Genomic DNA, 21079 nt, shown 5'->3' with positions numbered 1-21079 from the left:
GGAATTATCTGCATGATGGACCATTACCCCCCTCCGTATGTGTTCCTACTGTCAGCGTAGGAGGTTCCAGCTTACAGACAGCACTTCACAAAGTCCTGTCAAATGTGCTCATCAAAACCACAGACACTGAAACGTAAGAATCCCTCTGTACACACAGACAGGCACACACACACAAATACAAACACACACGCACACACACACACCATCTAGGAACAACAGTTCCATTCTAAAACTGCACAAGAGCGACTTCCTTCCCCATCATAAAAACCAGCCATGTGCCATATCTAAGCCCTACTCTAACAACCAAGACATCAGTCTTACCTTACCAAAGTCTTATTCAAAAAAACTAGAACCTCAATCCTGCAGCCTAACCAAGCCGCACTCTAAAACCCAACATGTTAACAAATTCCCTGTGAATGAAACACCTGATCCTTCTCACTAGAAGTGCAGAAAGTCCACACTTGATCATACTTTCAAAAAACAAAACCTCAAATTATTCAGTCAAAATCACAAGGAATACATCCGAATAAAATGAATCTGACAGTTATTTTCGCTTTCATGTATTAACTGAACGTAACATGTTTCATGTGATAAGACATTCGATTCCCACCAAAGGCTTCAGGCTATGGTCCAGCCAGCGGCGGTGCACTAAGGAAGCCAGGCCTGAACAGTCGCGGCTAAAAAGCCTTGGTTATCGCCACCAGGTGACCATGGCCAGGAGTCCCAGAAGTGGGATGGGCAAGCACGCGCACACGCACACACATATCAAAAGTTAGCCCAAGGGGTGCTGCTCAGAGATGTTTGTCTGTGTGGAATTATCTGCATGATGGACCATTACCCCCCTCCGTATGTGTTCCTACTGTCAGTGTAGGAGGTTCCAGCTTACAGACAGCACTGCACAAAGTGGGATGGGCAAGCTGGCAACGGGTTTCCCAGGTTACCGCTACACTGGCTCCGCCCACTGACGCGCCCGCGGGGCCTCGGGCTGTCCGTGGCCATCGGGAAGAGAGGCGCCCTCCCCGAAGCTGACGCTAGTCCTCTCCAGTAGTTCTGCGTGGCCTCCGTGTAACATATTCGCTGGCTGGCAGGAAAGAGCACGAGAGGAGTGCGTAAGCTTTTCGCGGGAGAGTTCCTGCCAGACGGGTACAGTTGGCACAGTAGCGGGAGGCACAGACGGTGATTCAAGTGAGTTGTTGGGGGGGGGGGCGGGGGGGGGCGGCCGGGGGGGTTGATAAAATGCTGTATATGTTAATATGTCACTTGTTTAAGTGGCCGTCTGCACTGGGCCGCTGTGTGAAAGCACTGCCGCGGGGCACTGTTACACGAAGCGGGAACATTTTTATCGCCAAAACAGACACTGTCTCCGTTCGTTCCAGCGGGAGCCAATCAGCCGAGACCTGGACACGGGTTCTGCTGTCCGTCCGGCGGCCGGTTGGCACGCTCGCCGAACGCGGACACCGGCAGCGGCCCGTCTGCCCGCGTCCCCCGGAGGGGACATCGCACCCAGGGCCAACAAAGTCTCGCCAACATTTTGCAACATGAAACAGAACTAAGAATAATCCCCTGACTTCCTTTGACTTCATTGCCCTTGGAGAGAACACATTTTCACGTCTCATTAGGTGGAACACAGAGGACAAAAGGTGTACACACACCGTTATACACGTTGGGAACAAGTCAACATTTGTCCTTAACTTGACTAACAATTAAAAGCAAGAATTGTTGTTTTTTTTCTTTTTCTTTCAGCAATCAAATTCAATGCCTGCATTTATTTGTAAGCTAAGGACAAATGTTGAGTGTGCATAGGGCCATTACCTCTGTGTCGTGTCATTAAGGAAAGAGCTGAAGCCCGAGCCACTTGCAATTCCCTCCAAACAGCCTGGTAAATTTCACCCGCAAATGTAATAAAATCGCTTCAGACTTCCTGTTTCTCCTGTTTTCCTCGAGTCAGAGATGTGTGACCATCCGCAGAACAGCACACGGGGAGAATATACAGTATAAGCTCAGGAAGAGTGGCAACAATTTTCCAGAATTTTCCGCTGGAATGCTGCAATACCTTTTTCTTTCAATCCCCCAAGGACAGAGCCTCCTGCTCCCTGGGGCCCACAGTATACTACAGTGCCGTGAAAAAGTATTTATCCTCTTCCCGATTACCGCCCGCTTATTGCATATCTGGCACATATATTTTAAACGCTTTAGTTTTAAATATCACCCATTGACATTGAGCTCTAAAAAAATTGATTTCAAAATTAATTTCACAAGCAGTTGATTTTTCAAAAGGACAAAAAACGTTAATTAATCAGTTCTTACCCTGAAGGAATTCCACCAGTTATCAGAAGGAAGGATTTGATTAAAAACCCAAAAACGTTTTACACTCCGTCTCTTTCACTTCATCACTGTCGGCCTCTCCATCCCCTCTCTGCCTCCGTCACAGTTCTTTTGCCATTTGTCTGTTTCCATCTGTTCATCTCTCTCTATCTCTCTGTATCTATCAGCCTTTCTCCGGGCCCTTTTGCAGTCTTTGCACATATCGCCTGTCTTCTGTCAGCAGCAGCTGAGTGAGATCAGGGCTGCTGACGCTAACGCTGCGCTAAGCGCTAACGCCGCGCTAAGCGTCTCTCAATCAGCGCTAACGCTGCGCTAAGCGTCTCTCAATCAGCGCTAACGCTGCCCTAAGTGTCTCTGAATCAGCGCTAATGCTGCGATAAGCGTCTCTGAATCAGCGCTAATGCTGCGATAAGCGTCTCTGAATCAGCGATAAGCGTCTCTGAATCAGCACTAAAGCCACGCTAAGCGCTAACGCCGCGCTAAGCGTCTCTGAATCAGCGCTAACGTCGCGCTAAGCATCTCTGAATCAGCGCTAACGTCGCGCTAAGCGTCTCTGAATCAGCGCTAACGCTGCGCTAAGCGTCTCTGAATCGGCGCTAACGTCGCGCTAAGCGTCTCTGAATCAGCGCTAACGTCACGCTAAGCATCTCTGAATCGGCGCTAACGTCGTGCTAAGCGTCTCTGAATCAGCGATAAGCGTCTCTGAATCAGCACTAAAGCCACGCTAAGCGCTAACGCCGCGCTAAGCGTCTCTGAATAAGCGCTAACGTCGCGCTAAGCATCTCTGAATCAGCGCTAACGTCGCGCTAAGCGTCTCTGAATCAGCGCTAACGTCGCGCTAAGCGTCTCTGAATCAGCGCTAACGTCACGCTAAGCATCTCTGAATCGGCGCTAACGTCGTGCTAAGCATCTCTGAATCAGCGCTAACGCTACGCTAAGCGTCTCTGAATCAGCGCTAACGCTGCGCTAAGCGTCTCTGAATAAGCACTAACGCTGCATGTTCTGCAACCGTCACTGCAGCCAATCAAAGAACAGCCGCTGACCTCAAATCTGGGGTTTTCCCAGCAAAGTATAACTTTTTACCATTTTACATTTTGACCCTGATTAGCTTCCTCTCTACCACATCATATCACATCGCATTTTATTTTACAGCAATCTCAAACTGCACCACTCTAATCAAGATTGTGCTGAATTGCACCTTATCTCCACACAGAAAAACACACCTACCCACACACATGCACACACACACACACACACACACTGTGCACTCTGTCGAACTAACACCCAAGTCACACAAGAAACACAAGGCTAAGACACAAGGCTAAACCAAACCTAGAACCTGATGAATTGGAAAATTATAGACCTATTTCAAACCTTCCATTTCTATCAAAATTATTGCAGAAAACTGTTGCTAAGCAACTAAGTGCATACCTTAGCTCTAACGGTATCCATGAAGTATTCCAATCTGGGTTTAGACCCCACCACAGCAGAGAAACCGCACTTATCAAGGTTACAAATGATTTACTACTGTCAGTCGACCGTAACTCTGTGTCGGTTCTTGTGCTCCTCGACCTGAGTGCAGCTTTTGACACAATTGATCATGGAATTCTACTGGACAGACTCCAGGCCTGTGTTGGACTTCATGGACAGGCACTCGCATGGTTTGGATCATACCTATGTGACAGGAAACAGTTTGTCAAATTAAAAGAAGAAGAGTCCAGCTCCTCAATAATGAAATACGGCATTCCACAAGGATCAGTACTAGAACCAGTACTCTTCTCGCTATATATGCTACCACTTGGCAATATTATCCGGGCACATGGCGTAGAGTTCCACTGTTATGCGGACGATACCCAGATTTATATTTTAATGAAACCTGGCGAAGCACTGCCGCTTTCACGGTTAGAGGCCTGTATTGTAGATATCAAGGTTTGGATGCTTTCAAATTTTCTGCTCCTAAATTCAGACAAGACTGAAATGTTGGTTTTAGGTCCCAAAATATTAAGGGAGAAATTATCTACTCTCACCTTAAACTGTGATAGTTGTTTGGCTAAACCTAATATGGTCGTTAAAAACCTTGGTGTCACCATTGATCCTGATCCTGACACCCATATAAAAAACATATCCAGAATTGCCTTCTTTCAGCTGCGCAACATAGCTAAAATTAGACATTTCCTGTCAGTCGGGGATGCTGAAAAATTGATCCATGCATTTGTTACGTCTAGGTTAGATTACTGTAACGCCCTGCTTTCTGGCTGCCCTAATAACTCGTTAAAGAGTCTCCAGCTTGTGCAGAATGCAGCTGCTCGTATGTTGACCAGAACTAAGAAGTATGACCACATTACACCAGTACTAGCGTCGCTTCACTGGCTACCCATTAAGCATAGGATAGACTTCAAGGTTTTATTCCTGACTTTTAAAGCTTTGCATGGATGTGCACCTGTGTACATATTTAACCTGCTCCTACCTTATAAGCCCACAAGGTCACTCCGATCCCAAGACGCAGGCTACTTGGTAGTCCCAAGAATTTACAAAAACCTAAAAGGTGGTAGGGCTTTCTCCTACAGGGCCCCACTACTGTGGAACCAGCTTCCAAAATTTATAAAGGAGTCAGACACAGTCTCAATATTTAAATCAAGATTAAAAACGCACCTCTATGCTCAGGCTTACTATCAGTTGTAGTCTGGAGACAGGATGCGAGAAGCCTGTAGTCATAGAGCTTTGTAGGTGGCAATCCTTTCCTTACTGTCACCTGTCAATCAGCTGTGACCCGACTTTACATGGGTTGGCTCTTGATAGGCGGGTATGGTTGTCTACCCCTCATGACTGCATGGGCTCTCCATCCCTGTCCTAGTAGATATGCAGCCATATTCTACTCCTGGCGGGGTCCCCCCATACATACCACTGCCACCTTACTCACTGTCTGCTATAATGCAAATTCCCTAATTGCCTTTCTACCCTCTTCCCCACGCTGCTGGCGGGGCTCTTGCCCCAACCCTCGAGAGTGCTTCGAGAGTCGTCTGGTCTCCCCCACCTCTGCGGTCCAGCCCCTCCTTCGTCATTGCCTCCACCCTGCCCACATCTGTCGCTACCTGCTGTTCCCCATCACCGCCACCCAGCACCACCCATCATCTGAGCCACATATCTTATGAAACTGGCTGACATGCTGGTCACCAGTCGGCACCCTGAGCCGACCAGAGGAGGATGGGTTTCCCCCTTGAGCCTGGTTCCTTCCAAGGTTTCTTCCCATCTGCCACAGGGAGTATTTCCTTGCCACTGTTGCCTTAGGCTTGCTCCTGTGGGGGTTTAGGCCAGGGTTGTCCGTAAAGCGTATTGTGACAACTGCTGTAAAATACGCTATACAAATAAAATTTGATTTGATTTACATTTGATTTAAGAGACTAAGGTCAAACAAGTCTGAAAAATGTCACCAATTTCCCAGAGCTCTCTCTGGCAAACAAAGATTCTGAGAAACTTTTTTTACCCTATTTGTGCAGATCCGTGTTGTTTTTTCTGTGTGTAATCTGTTTATACACCATTTTGTCCAGCTGCTCTCAGACGGCTGCTGCCTTGCCTTTCTTGCCGTGGGGCAGAAACAAATTGCTCTCCGCTTGGCAAAGGCAAACCCCCCCCCGCCGACTTGTCAGTTTCATTAGCCTCACAGTTTGTAAGGTGCAGGCAGTCACACTAGTTCACTAGATGCAGTAAAATCACGGATCAGGGGTTGGGGCAGGGTTTAGGAAGTTGAAGGACCTTTAAACACTATTGGGGGGAGGGCTATTTTCTGTGTGACCCAAGTGTCCTTTAATCGTTACATTTTTACCCTGCAGCGGGGGACGAGGGCGTACGGTACTTTCTGTTTCACACCTGGAGCAGGTCCTAGGGCTGAACCATGTGGTACTCCTGTTCCACAATAGGGACCGAATGCAAATCATCACTTCCATGCACTTCCAAGGGAAAAGCATCTTCAAACAAGCAAAGTGGAAAAGCACTGGGATGAATGGGATCAGACACTAACTCCTAGAAAGACCTGCCGCAGTGGTCTTCCACTGCAATCCATCCAGTGAAATTTGACTACAGTGCCCAGATGTGACAGTACACACACACTACACATAGGATGCACAGATCGTTTGTGGTCACAAGTCAGGGGGGGCAGTGTAGTATAATGGGTAAGGAGTTGGTCTGGTAACCTAAAGGTTACAGGTTCGATTCCCAGGTAGAACACAGTCGTTGTACCCTTGAGTAAGGTACTTAACCTGCATGGATTCAGTCTATATCCAGCCGTATAAATGGATGCAATGTAGAATGTTGTGTAAGTCAGCATCTTGGCTAGGAGAGTCTGCTATATGCCGGTGATGTAACAAGTCCCCAATCTCCCCCCCAGACCTCAGATCAATCCAGCTCTTCCAGGTTTATCCTCCACTCTCAGACCTCTCATTAATGAAGGAAACACCTCCCTGTTACCCAGACGAGAGAGAGAGAGAGAGAGAGAGAGAGGCTATAGCGGTTTTAGCACCCGCCACCGTTCAGGCAAACGCACGCAGGCAATTACGCTTTTTTTTTTTTCTTTCCTTGGGAGGGCGAAGCACAGAGCTTCGGGAGATTTCCGATAATTAAGGGGATGTGGGGCGGGCAAAGCGCGCGCGCGCACGCGTGTGTGGTGTGTGTGGTGTGTGTGGTGTGTGTGTGTGTGTGTGTGTGTGTGTGTGCGTGCGTGTGTGTGTGTGCGTGTGTGTGTGTGGGGGGTGGGGGTTATTTAATAAACTTGCCGCTAATCCCATTAAATGCCAAACGTGTCAGGAAGGAGAGCTAATCGGCTATAAAGCCGAGGCCGGTGGAGCGGCCGAATCGATGTGAATTCAATCGGTGTTGAACGGGCTCTTTACCGCAGACAAACGGCGCCTGCCACACGAGCGTGCGCACGCGCCCACAGAGCGCGCGCCCGCCCGCCAACGGGTCATCAAGTTCACGCTCAGACAGCGTTGCCAAGAGAAACTTCAACATACGTGTCTGATAGGGTCAGCAATAGTGACGTCGCCATGACGCTGCCAATTATTAAAACCGGTTGGTGGCGATGACATTGCAGGAGGGATGTCCAGTTTAAATTATTTCACATTTTTCAATATCCAAAATTCCCCCATATATTTATATGATATAAAAACCACTCTTTTACCCACCATAACACTGTAAATGGGCTCTAAGTGGTCAAGCGGAAAATGAACAATTAGCATTTTGTCACGCATACAAATATCAACAAGCTTCCTGCTTGATATTAGCAAGGGCTGTTTCTTAATTATGAAGGAAGTGAACAGGGGGATTTGACCCATTGAATGGCATTGCTGTAATACAACTCAATGTCTTCTAAAAAAAACTACATACTGTATAATTAGACTGAATGGTCGATCCTGGTCCTGATTTACTAGCAATTTAACTTTGACTTTTTCCATTTAAATATGATGACTGACTGATTAAATGAATGATTGGGAGATTGAGTTAATGAAGGAAATGATGTATGGATGAGTGAATGACATTATAAATCACAGTTCTGTGCAGTTCTGAGCCATCTCCCTGTGACCTCCTGACCTATGAACCATACTTCAACCCTCATCAGCAAAGAGCAATGTCAGTTACACCTTCACGTTCAGCAATTCTTTGAAGACTCCACCCGCCCATCCATCACAAACCTGAACTAGAACGGAATGCTTTCTCAAAAATCTTAAGATAAAAAAGCCAGATGTTGACTCCAGCACTGTAACAATCAATCATGGTACCAGCAAAAAAAAAAAAAAAAAAAAATTTAATTCACGATAGAAAGAACAGCAATAAATTACCATGGTAAAATTGTGATACATGATCTTGATAAGGGAAGCAGAGGGTGATATGATCGATCCTGTGACTGCATGTGGGTACGTGCGCATACTTTCACATGTGAATTTGTATGTGTATAGCAGTTTTGCACATGTTTGCCTGTGTGTGCTTGTGTGCTTGTGCGTGTGTGTGTGTGTGTGTGTGTGTGCGTGCATGCGTGCGTGTGTGCATGCATGCCTGTGTGTGTGTGTGTGTGTGTGTGTGTGCGCAGTGTAAGGGTGCTTGGCAGCATTTCTCCCTTATCATCCCTACAGCATCTGCCCAGCAGGAATGCGAAGCAGCAGGTTATTTATATAGGGTGCTATACTTAGTTCCTGTGTGTGTGCGTGCATGGAGCCAGAGACATGGGTTTGACCCAAAGCACCATGGACTGTCCAGCAAGGGGTTGGGTCGGGACAGTGATCGCTCAACATACTCCTCTTCCTCTCTCCCCCTCTCCATCACCATGGACACCAAAATGACCCTTCAACACTACACAGAAATAAAATGCTCCCTCAAACATTGTGTGCTTTTCCTGATTAGTCCACATAAAGGCGAAACTTGTTTGTTCAAATGCACCCCTAAAATTTCCAGGCAAACTAGTATTACCTTCAAACATTTACAAATGATATACATGTAACAAGCAACCCCTCTCCTTCGCCTCCTCTACAACAATTGAGTCTTGCCTTCCAGTTTGCGCATTTCTACCTTATCGGTTTGACACCCAAAAATGGACCCACCCGGAAAATGGGATTCACTTCAGCTACGTGATTCAAGCACACCAATACGATGTAATCACTGTTGGAAACCATTTTTTGGTTTGACAAATGTGTCCCCACGTACCCCAGGGGGGGGGGGGGGGGGGAGCAGCAAGGAGAGAGTACAGAGAAAAGGGGAGAGAGATCATTCGACCGTAAACATTTTCTAAAATCTGCCAGCGAGCCCTCCTCTGGGAGTATATGACTTGGCCCCATCCACAGTAGTACAGCAGGCTTAGAAGCTTACCAGTGAACTCTGATAAACTGACCTATGTTGGGAAGGGAAATCAATATTGACATTATATTGACAATATTAATCATTAATTTGATTTCATGCTGCAGAAATGAGAACTCCAGAGTTCACATTCCCACAGCAAGCTCATCCCACGCTTTAACTTTATCTATCTTTTTCTTTCATCTATCCGTTCCTCCAGGACTATGAGATAAGGGTAAATACTCAACGGCAATGACAACTTGAGTGACAGCAGGCGATTCAAGCATGGGCCACTTCATCGATTCCGCTCAGCACAGTGCCCAAAACACCTGGCTTCCTCCACACCGCAGTGAAACACAGGCCCCAGTTTATCTCTGAAACGGAGGCGATTTCTAACGAATGGTGCACAAGGCCTGGTACTGCTAGAGGAATAGCGACTGATATGGAAAATGATCCAAAACATTATGTGAGTCACACAAACACAACGCAAATGCACGCACACAAACACAACGCAAATGCACGCACACATACACACACACACACACACACACACACACACATACTCACACACATGCACACACGCATACAGCCACATGCGCACCCACACACACCGGCACGCACACACACATGCACAGGCACGCACACACACATGCACACGCACAGGCACGCACACACACACACAGGCACGCACACACACACACACACACGCACAGGCACGCACACACACACGGACAGGCACGCGCACACACATGCACAGGCACGCACACACACACACACGCACACGCACAGGCACGCACACATGCACGCACGCACAGGCAGGCACGCACACGCACACACACACACACACACACACACACACACACACACACACACACACACACACACACGCAGAAACGCAGCAGCGGGCGCTGTGATCCTCTCCGTCTCACAGAGGCCACACGGAGATTAAAACAAGCCGACAACAGAGAGGTCATTTGGCAGCCGCGTTTCACACAGAGGAGGCAAAGTCGCCCTCTCGCTAAGCTGAGAGACACCATTTTCACTTCAGATCGCTTCGGGTTTGCTCTGAGGAAAACAACGCGCCCTGTTAACTTCTTTCCTTTTATAGACAATATACGGCACAATGATGCGTCGATACACCAAGACGCCCATACACGGGTCCCAAGCTCGACTGCACTACATTGGTTGCTTAGTTGACTCGCCCACTGCTCTCAACACTACAAACACTCCAAATGTGGATAATGGAATTGGTCAATCAGTCTAAAATATACTATTTTTAAGTGGGGTGGCCCACACCAGGGTTCTGCTAGTTTTTTTAAATTCTGCTTGGTGCTCAACTTTTGGAGTGTAGGTGCTCAAAAATAACAACAGTACTTGCTGACTTTTTTTGTTTGTTTTTTTTTTTTGTCAGAGATGAATTTACATAAATTTCTGTATTAAAGCAGCAGATAACAAAATGATTTTAGGTTGGGCAAAAAAGACTGGCATAACCCTGTGGCTCTCCACAGATCAGCGTTCGCTACCCCTGATTTCTAACCAGGTACATAATAATAACATCATGCTAACAGTGTTGAAGATACGTTGTGTTCTACGTACCGGTAGAATGCAATGCTGCGAACTCTCTGATTGACAGCCCCGCTGGCTTCAGAGAAGCCCCGCCCACTAAACCTCTCAGTCTTGAAAGGGATGTGGGTGGATCTGACACTTCCCTTACCTCGGTGGGCTAAACACAAGAAGCCGGAACTAGCATGGTTTGAGGCCTCGGGGTACGGGGGTTTTTTTTTTGTTTTTTTTTTTTTTTGTATGCAAGTTATTTCAAAATGAAAGATAACCCAGCCTTACACAGGAACACGGTATCTTTGCATTGATCTCATCACATCCCGAGCCTCTGCTCACTGACCTCTCTGTACACCAGTATCAGTTCGCCTCCCTCTCTCTCTCTCTCTCTCTCACACACACTCATGCACACACGCACACATGCACACACACACACACGCACGCACATGCACACACACACAAACACACGCACACACACACACACACGCGCACATGCACACACGCACGCACACACACAAAAAAGAAGAGAAAGACTGCGCTGTGGTTTGCTCTGCAGAGATCACTGCAGGAAAGAGTGATGGTGGAAGAGGATTAAGAGAACAGACATGAGAGCGCAGAGAGTGGGAAGATATGAGAGGGCGGCAGAACGGAGAAGATAAGAAGACGTGGAGAGAAAGGAAGGGGACTCGGGTCAAAAGAAAACTGAGACGAGAAAGAAAAGTAAAGAAAGAATAAAAGGAGATGTATTACTGCGAATGAAAAAGTGGGAGATTACAAAGAAAGGTGGGAGGAAAAAAGAAGGTAAGAGAAAGAGAGAGGGATGAGAGAGAGAAGTAGCCCTTCATTTGAGACGTGTCCTTCTCCAGTAAGATATGTATAACGTTCACCATGAGATACATACGGGCTTCGGCCAAGAAACAAGAGGTGTTCAGCACTTCCCTGAGAGCTCCACCTCTCTCAGTTTACACTCAACACTGAGAGAGAGGGAGGAGAGAGCGAGGGCGAGTGAATGACAGAGAACAGAGACAAAGACAGCAATGGGGAAAGTGAAGGAAGATAATGCTCTCGTAATGACAGCTTTTGATTTCACATCATTGTTTACATGCATTTAGCAATATCATTGTAAATCAATGGTTTCTATGGTTCTAGTACTTTTGCGATATTATATCGCTATTGCTGTTATTGTCTGATATTACAGAGTACACTCTGGCAACACAAATGTAGGCCTGTCAGGTTAACAAAGGAAAACTGTGACCTATAATAGGAGATTGGAGGGGAGGGGCTGTCTGAAGTAGAGACAATAAAAAAGGCGAGGAAGTTGTGGATACTAATGAGAGAGCCTGCTCTCCCCGTCCATACGAATCGTGCTGATAATATGAATGTGCACATTCTCGGAGTGTCTGGTTAGTCTCACGCAGCTGACCCCAGGCCAGCCCTCCAGACGTCACGGCACGTCCCCAACAGACCTCCGCGAGTCTTCTGGACCCAACTTCCTGTCCCCCACTGCTGGGGGGTCCTGTAGGCAATGGCCCCATGCTCCCACGATCCAACCACAAGTCTGGAACACACAACCCCGCCCCGCCCCCCCCCCCCCCCCCCCCCCCCCCCCCCCCCCCCCCCCCCCCCCCCCCCCCCCAAACTGGGTCTATCTAAGGGCTCTCCAAACCTGCAGCTTGAATGTACTCAATTTGAAAACATTGGAGACTTTGGAGTAATAGCAGATCAAAGCCTTTCAGGTTCTAGGCACTGCACTGTAGCAGTTAAAAAGGCAAACAAGATGCTGGGATATGTTGCCAAAAGTACTGAGCAAGAAAGTTATACACTACGCTCCCAAAAGTATGTGGACATCCGAACATCACAAAGAGCATCCGTGCTCAGTGAACCTACCCTGGGTAAATAAAAGGGTATGTACTTGTTGAACATCTCATTCCAAGACTATGGTATTACATTGGAGTTGGAACACTATCTGCTGCTGTAACAGCCTCCACTCTTCTGGGAAGGCTTTCCAGTAAATTTTGGAACACGGCTGCAGGGATTCGCTTCCATTCAGCCACAAGAGCATTAGTGAGGTTTGGCACTAACAAAAAAGTCTGCGTGTCAAAATTGTTTATTTCTTTGTGCTTAATAATTTTTTTTAACATTAAACTAAAACACCATTACATTTATCTTTGATTGCAAACTGCTTTATTCATTTTGAATAGTTTATTCCAAATGAGCGCACCAAGATTTCTTCAGCAATTTGAAGTCGGGTGAGCGTGATGTTAATCTTTAAAAACCCATTCTGCAAATCCAACCATAAACATAATGATGATTAAACCAATCATTTCTTACGGCAAGGTCACCACATTCCTGAAGCTAAAATTTTCCACAGTTAAAAGAGCGGCACAATTTTCAATCTCACCGGAACACATATTGATTGCGCAACGTGCTTCTCAATGACTTCATCAGAAACTATTTCCTGTCAAGCAGTAAAAAAAAACAGCTCAATGTTTTTTCTTTTTTTTTTTTTGGAGTGGCTGTTTGTGTACCAGTCTCGGGTGATACTCCACTGTTTACCCTGGAGAGGCTCAGGTTTACCTGGAATGCCCCAGTAAACCTTCAGCTTGTAAGAATGTGTTACAGGATGTGTAGGCGTACAGTGAAAGGTGTACGGTTAGAAAACAACCAAACCAAAATACAAGGAACCGGTCACCCCAATGTTACGGCAGCCTTTGCCAATCAACAAATTGCCTTTCCCTTTCGGGAAAGTTTCCAGCCCGAGCTGCTCTTTGTTAAAGCAGCATTTGCAAATGTCAACAAAACAAACAAATAATCAATTTTTCCTTCCACAAGTGGCACAACACCATATTTGTTACAGATCTTCGCCTCTATTGCGAGGAAACGTGGGGAAGCATCTCGTTGCCACGCTCGAGCTTCGGAGGAGACCGCAGATTGCCTTCACTCTCCCAAACCGGCAGCAGGGGCAGTGTATGAACACGCTTGTACATAGGTCGCAAGTCGGACATTCAAAAATTTGGGTGGGACCGGCGATATCAAATTAACCGACATTATATGCTGAGGTTAATGGGGAACAATCATAAAATACATTTTAAACTTAAAAAAACAGTATTTGATCAAGAAGTTGGAGGTTGCAAAAACCAGGACACACAGAAGTTTCCCAGTACCGAGTCAGAGAACCACTGGCGGTTTATACCGGCAATGCAACAAATGTGCAATCCAGCTGCTTAACGCTGATGCATGTGGCTTGCCTTAATTGCAACAGCTGCTGCGTTTTATGGCGTGGAGCGGAAACGTAAGGCTGTAACTGCTCTGACCAGATTAGCAGTCGTGGAGCGTGCTGAGGAACGCTGAGGGCGTGCTGTTCAGAGCGCCGTGCGCCGCTAAGGGTTTATCCAGCTGACGTTTTAGTTTTGAAAATGACGAACGGTTTTTCTCACACAGCTACTGCGGTTGAGACCACACGGAACGTACGCTCCGAGAATGCAAGTTATACCGTGGAGTTTTGTTGACCTTTCATTGTAGCAGCCCAAGTTCTTGTCATGTCCTACTTTTATGTGTTACAAAATTGCGGAAATCAGAAAGGAAAGCCCGCTGAAAGACCTCGATATCCGTTATCCTATCTCCAGTGATTCTGACTATTAACCCTATTTCTTGTTGGCCTAAAATAAGTTTAACCTATTCAAAATGTATGTATGTATAATAATAATAATAATAATAATAATAATAATAATAATAATAATAATAATAATGATAGTTGTCGTCGGCAACTTTACTTAAGGAAAAGAACTGTAACATAAATCTAAATACTTTAACAGCATAAAGTGATGTTCAATGAGCGTTCTTAATATATGTGGGATTATTAAACATGGGCAATGTAAATCCTTATTTCATATGACTAGAAGGTACCTCAAAATAACGAATTGATGTTTTGAAGGTAGAACCGTTTAATTACTGGTTAAAGAGACCTTGACATAAAATGCAATGGGTATCTAACTGATTTTACTGTATTTATTACAGGTAGAAGATACAATTTTGTACAAGTACAAAATTGCTTTCGTCATTGTATTCTGGCGTAAAAATGTCACGTTTCTTTTTCTTTTGTATCATTTCCTTTGTATTATATCCCCCACATAAGTGTGACAATAGCCTTTTCAATTACCACAGTGAATACGAAAGTAAAAAATATTATAACTGGTATAGTAAAGTTAAACGTTCAAACCAAATATATTATGTGGGAGGTTTAATTCTAATTTATTGTATTGCCACCGCAAAGAGTGCAGCTCCTCTCGTGCGCTCTTGCACGCGCTACAGTCTAAGCATAAATCCAGACAGTGTAATCCGCGTCAGTAAAACACATAGAAGGGTAATGCACTCGGTATTTGTGCTTTAGTTCCACGCAGAAATCCCAACTACTGGCAAACTGGCAGTGCTTGAAGCCCAAGATTCAATTAGGCCAGTAATCCCCAAACTCGGTCCTGGGGAGTCCCTGTTGATTTTCGTTCTAACCATACTTGCAGTTGCAGACTTTTAACAAAATGTTAATAAATTTTTTTTTTTTTTTGGATCTTTTCATATTTAGAGGGATTATTCGCCCTCTTAAACCACGCTATGTCAGAAACAGCTATGTATGCCATGTACAATAAACATCCAATGTGTAAATTGTGGTCATTGTGCTATTGCAAATAATTTCATTAAAAAACGTACCAAAATTATTTAGCCTGTCTGAACAAAATTAAGACTGCATTGAATCAATTAGCTTCTAATTGGTAAAGCGTGGCTCATAAAACTTACTTTAGCTAACCCTAAAATGTTAGCGTTTCACCTACTATAGTTAACCTACGCGTACCACCGATACAGATGTACACTCCTGGGTACATCTTTTTCTTAAAAGATTAGTCATTATTTGGTTATCTGCCACACCTGATGCAGCCCATCAAGGGCCTGATATCAAGCTCATAAATGGAACCAGGATTGATAGAGCAGAGAGAGATCTACAGTATGCAGTGTTGTGAGTCCCACATTAAAGGAGCGAGAAAATCTGCTCCAAAAAAAGCAAAATATCATGCAGGGGTTGCTGTCAGAAACCGCATAGCTGGTCTTCATCAGGCCAACTGTAGCTATTCTGAAATTTACAAGACCCTAGGGGCACAGGAAATTCCTATTTCTCTATCAGCTATTAAGAGAATAGGTCAACGCTTTAAAACAACAGATAATGTTGCCAGAAAGAAAGGATCTGGAAGGCCCAAAGCCTCATCATGCAGGGATGACCACCTGCTGAAATTTACAGATCTCAAAGACAGGAAAAAAAGCCTACAAAAACTGTCAGCAGAATTCAAGACCTCAGAAAACAAGACTCTTTCGAGAAGAACAATAACCAGAAGGTTATCTAATGCAGGTTTTGTGTCTAGAAGATGTGTTAAAAAGCTATTGTTGCCTCAGAAAAACATCAAAGACAGAATTAAGTTTTTGGCAGAATATGGAAAGTTTGATTCAGAGTGGTTCAGCAGAGTTGTGTTTGAGTTGCATGGTGATGCTTCAGAGAGGTGTCTTTGAAGATCTGGAGAGAAATACAATAGTGAATGCATCTCTACCGTTAAGCATGGAGGAAGAGGTGTCATGGTGTGGGGAGCCTTTTCAGCTGCTGATATTGGTGAGCTGCTTCACTGTGAAAAGTCAATTAATGCTTTGGAATACAGGAGAATATTGCAAAAAGGCTTGGTTCCCACAATTGAAAAGTTGTTTTCAAAAGAGGAACAATTATTTTTCAACACGACAATGCTCCTGCCCACACTGCAAAGACCACCAAAAAGTGGCTTGGGAACAAGTCCATCAGGCTCATGTTTTGGCCTGGTCAGAGTCCAGATTTGAACCCTATAGAGAATATTTGGTCTCACATTGAACACAAACTAACCGGGAAACATTTTCCAATTACTCATCAACTGTTTGAAGCCATCAACATTGAATGGAACAACATTGATTCTTCTTTCTGTAAAAAGCTGTCTTCAAGTTTACCCACAAGGCTTAAACATTTAAAGAAATCAAAGGGGAAAGCTATCCCATACTGTTACTTTATCTCTTTGTTTAATTCTTGCTAATTTCCTGACCAGTGATTTGTTGTTAAGGCCATTAAAAGCTTAAAATGTATCCATTTTGGGCTTGGCCCATTTTTATTTTTTTTGCCCAGGAGTGTATGGACACATGGAGGACAACAAATAACGTTACAGAGGTGAGGACATGCCATAGCTAGCTAGTTAGCTATATAGTTAGCCAAGTTTTACTCATGACACTTTGTACAGGTGCACCGTGGTCTGCACGGTTTTGTGCTTGTTCTTTTAGTTAATGACAAACACAAAGAAAAAGGAACTACATTATGTTAAATTTAACAGCTTTCCGTTAAATTGATTCACCTCAACCTTTAATTTGACCAGTTAACAAACGTGTTACATCTTTTAATGTAATTGGTTGCAAATATAACAATGTACCAATGGGATTTCTATTTTCCATGGCATTCATAGCTATTCCTGGCATAAATAATCCATCTAAATATGAAAAGAACCTAATTAAGGAAAACTAACAGCTTGTTAAAAGTATTAGATTGCAACTGTGGTTGGAGCGAAAACCAGTATACACACGGGGTGTCCCCAGCACCTTGGTCGTTGAACAATAATTGATATAACACTTACTTTCTGATACATGTCACGTGGCACTATATATATTAACGCACAACACTTATAGCCCTATTTCATGCAGTTAGGAGTAATAAGAGAGGGAGGGAGAGAGAGAGAGAGAGAGAGAGACGCAGAACAAGGACATCTAAGTTAAACAGTTTTCCCTGTTTCGTCATTTAACTGCGATTAATGTAAACTACACACGCACGACTGTTAACAGAGCAACGGGGAACGAGCTTAACTGAAATATTACCAGCCATCTCCGAGGATAGGCTAGGTGACATGAATGTGTGAAAACCTCAATCATTGGAGTTGGCTTCTCAGATTTAAAATGACCTGATTAAGGTAGCTAAACAAATATTAGTGTCCTCCTATCGTATTTTTTTGCAACTCCCGCTTTACTTTAATATAACTGCACAAACACATAACTGCAGAAATCGCCAGTTACATCAGGGACAGTTATAAATAAGGTTCACCTCGAACTTCTCATGACATCAGGAAGAGCAACGCGAAATATTTTCCAGATTAGTGGCTCACTGCTGCTCTCCGTGCCAACTTTAAGGAAAATGTAAAAGTTAAAACGTGTCATTCAAGTTTGGGGGACAGAGCAGATATATTTCCAAATTGTCCGTTGGTATACGAGCACAAATGGACGTACACGAAATATTTAAAAAAGTAGTACCTTGAAGGCATGCAGCTCCGCTTTCGTCTCCTATTATCCGAACCGCAACAGTTCATCTTCTGCAGACAGGCATAAAAAAGCAGGTAATATCCGTACCACTCAGACTTCGCTCATAATCCAACTGTGGTCAAAAAAAGAAAACTGGTAGGCTAGTCTACGCAACTTTCGTGTGGAGAAGTGAAATGGTGAACGAAAATTATTATTTTATAAGGATGTATCTCTTATACCCAGAGAGAGGAAGAGTGAAAGGGCCCCAGCAATTTCGGTACTGAACCGAAGTGAGAGTTGCTCGGCGCTGACAAACGACCCATTGCTTAGCTGTGACGTCACTCCACAGTACCGGTCGGCGGTCGCTCAGACGAGCAGGAGAGCGCTGCATAGGTCCTGTTATTACGCGACCGTTCCCTTATCTTTTATATTGACGTAACACTGGTACATTTGTTTTATTCAGTCTTTGCGGTGTTGACCATGGTAACTGAGTAGGCTAGTCCCGAAATCATTTTTTAATTGCCGATACATTTATTTTCTATAATTTATAAGAGATTATGAACAGAATCGGTCAAACAATGTAAGATTTGTTTGATTCTGTTAAGGTATTTTAATTAGTCATTACATTTTTTCTGTGAAAACAGGTAGTATGGGTGCGCGTGCGGTTAATCAGATATCAGAACAAAAGGCCGTTTCCTGTATATAATTTGTCAGGGCTATACAGTTGGGAGGAGATGTGTTGCTGGCTATGAAGTGGGTTACATAAACGTAGACTACACAGAGTGGACGTGTTTAATTTTACCCCGTTGTCCTTTCTTGGCCTGTAACACATTGTCCTCGGAAACACTGTTTACGTTTCGATTTAATTCAGATATAACGGGCGTTTATTCGGTCAGACACGTTGGGAGTGGCCTAAACATAGATACATGGCTAATAAAATGTGCAATTTTATTAGTACAATAAAATCTTTTTTATTCGAGGTCGCTTTTGTGTTTTTAATTTCATAACATCTATTGTTAATTGTTTTCCCTGCTGGAGACAATCAGATTACTCGAGCAAAGGCCATGCTCGACTACATTTCATATGTGAGCATGAGAGAGCGTGCGGGGTGGTGCACGTGTGTGCGTGCGCGTGAGAGGGAGACAGTGTATGTGAGTGATGGAGGGGTGTGTGTGTGAGAGAGAGTGTGTGTCTGTAAGTGTGTGTGATGGACTGGTGTGTACTCAAGTCTGTTAATCCAGGCCAGCTGGGAGGTCCAGCTTCATCTCCCTCGTGTAAAAATGTGTCAGTGAGAGCTAAGGAGACTATTCCTCAGCTTGGGGAGGGCGGAGGTTTGGGGGCGTGAGGGGGTGCGTGCTCGAACCATAACTTGGTTTTAAATCCGGAGAAGACATACAGAAAGTAAGCATTGCTGAGCATGAAGGAGTACGTACACTATATTTAACCATTTCCTGCCTGGCCTATTACTCCATTACTGACACCATCTATGGCCCGCATCTGACTGGCTGCTTGCTTTAATCACTGAGACACGCCCTGTAACTGTCACATTATCCACACCAGCGCTGATGCCGTCATCTCAGGCAACGGACCCCCCCCCCCCCCCCCCCCCCTCCCCACATTGTAAGAATAAATTACAATAAGGAAATGCAGTTTCATAGTTTCCTGTTTGAAAAAATAACAGTGTTGAAGTCATAAGTGATCATCCAGCAAATTACAGACAGCCACCACCCTCAAGCAGCAGCTTAACCAGCATTAACCAATGCCTTGCAGGTGGCAAGGGTATTTAAAAAAATATTGCATTTTTGGATGCAAAGAGTCCTTCTGTTTTTTTGTAAACAGGGTTGGAGTTTCTCTTGGAATTATGAGATTAATTGAGTGTTACAGGAATTTATCACTTATGAATCAGCCTGTGTTCTCAGTCCAAAGAGCTCTCAGATTCCTCATGTCCTTATCATGGATTACTCAGTATCATTCTTTGAAATTACTTTGTGGGTTTTTAAAAAAGATATTATTGTTATTATTAAGTTATTTTATCCTTGACAGTTCCTGAGAGAGTGTGCATGAGTTGAGCACATTTGAATAGAGGTACATTTTAAGAAAGCCCTACTGGCCTTGATTCGGGGCTCCTGAACTTTGGCTATAGTTAAGGTTCACTGGCCCCGATATGCAGATGACCACCACAACGGATGATTTTATTTTATTTTATTTTATTTTTTGTAAAATAATGTTTGCTGTTTTAGCCGAGTTGCGCCGTGGCTCATTGTCGCTGGTGCCTATCGCCGTGTTACACAGATTTCAAGTGCGAACGAAATGCAGACAGAAACGCGTTTTCCCCTTTCTCTTTGTTCCGAGCAGACATGTCTTCTACTTTCTGTGATTCATTCACGAAAACAAAACAAATAGCGCGCGGCAAAATGTCACCGCTTTCCGACGCGATCGCATTTCCGGGCACCTGCTCAGGAAAATAAAAATAAATAAATGATCCAAAGGAGAGAACAAAAAACGTCAGGCCACTGCGAGCAGACAGCAGGGTCCACGCTCTACCTCCAGTGGCAACCTGGGATTCATCAGGTTTAGAAGACAAACCTTGGACTTTAGAAGCAATGTGACGGTGACCTGCAGTGTATTCGGCACCGGACGGGACACGTGACGCCTCTTCAAAAACGCCGACCTGGCTTTGATGTCATCATCTCCTGCTTATTTTTGTACTATAGGCTAATGCTCCTACCTAGGCTAAGCGGGTATGTATCAATATCATTAGGCCTAAGTATTTTGGACAAAAACTGCATTCTAATGGTTTTTGTCCAAACAAAAAAACACTGAATAATGTTGCTATTCCAAAATGGGATTCAGTTCTGAGTAATTAATTAAATATACTACATGTACAACAGACTATATTATTTTAAAAATGTAAATAAACAGGATTTGGGTCATGAAATCCATTAAATCTACACATTAACAATCGCATAGCCAAGAATATGAAGACAGAAGATTAAAGTTTAATTGGGTTTACCCAAAGGGCCGTAGAATAGCTGCCAGT

The 21079-nt window shown here is 44.5% G+C and overlaps 1 protein-coding gene across 1 annotated transcript in view; it reads right to left on the bottom strand.

The window, feature by feature from the left end:
• Positions 1-18405, bottom strand: part of LOC118217383 (glucagon receptor-like) — a 45664-nt gene extending 27259 nt beyond the window's left edge. The window contains exon 1 of the mRNA XM_035399340.1: positions 18052-18405. The gene's annotated coding sequence lies outside the window, so the exon portion shown is untranslated. The remainder of the gene's footprint in view (positions 1-18051) is intronic.
• Between the last annotated feature and the right edge of the window lie 2674 nt (positions 18406-21079).

This window comes from Anguilla anguilla, chromosome 17 (assembly GCF_013347855.1).
Source record: "Anguilla anguilla isolate fAngAng1 chromosome 17, fAngAng1.pri, whole genome shotgun sequence".
NCBI classification, from domain to species: domain Eukaryota; kingdom Metazoa; phylum Chordata; class Actinopteri; order Anguilliformes; family Anguillidae; genus Anguilla; species Anguilla anguilla.
Note: the sequence above shows the minus strand (reverse complement) of the source record. Positions and strands in the feature narration are given on the sequence as shown.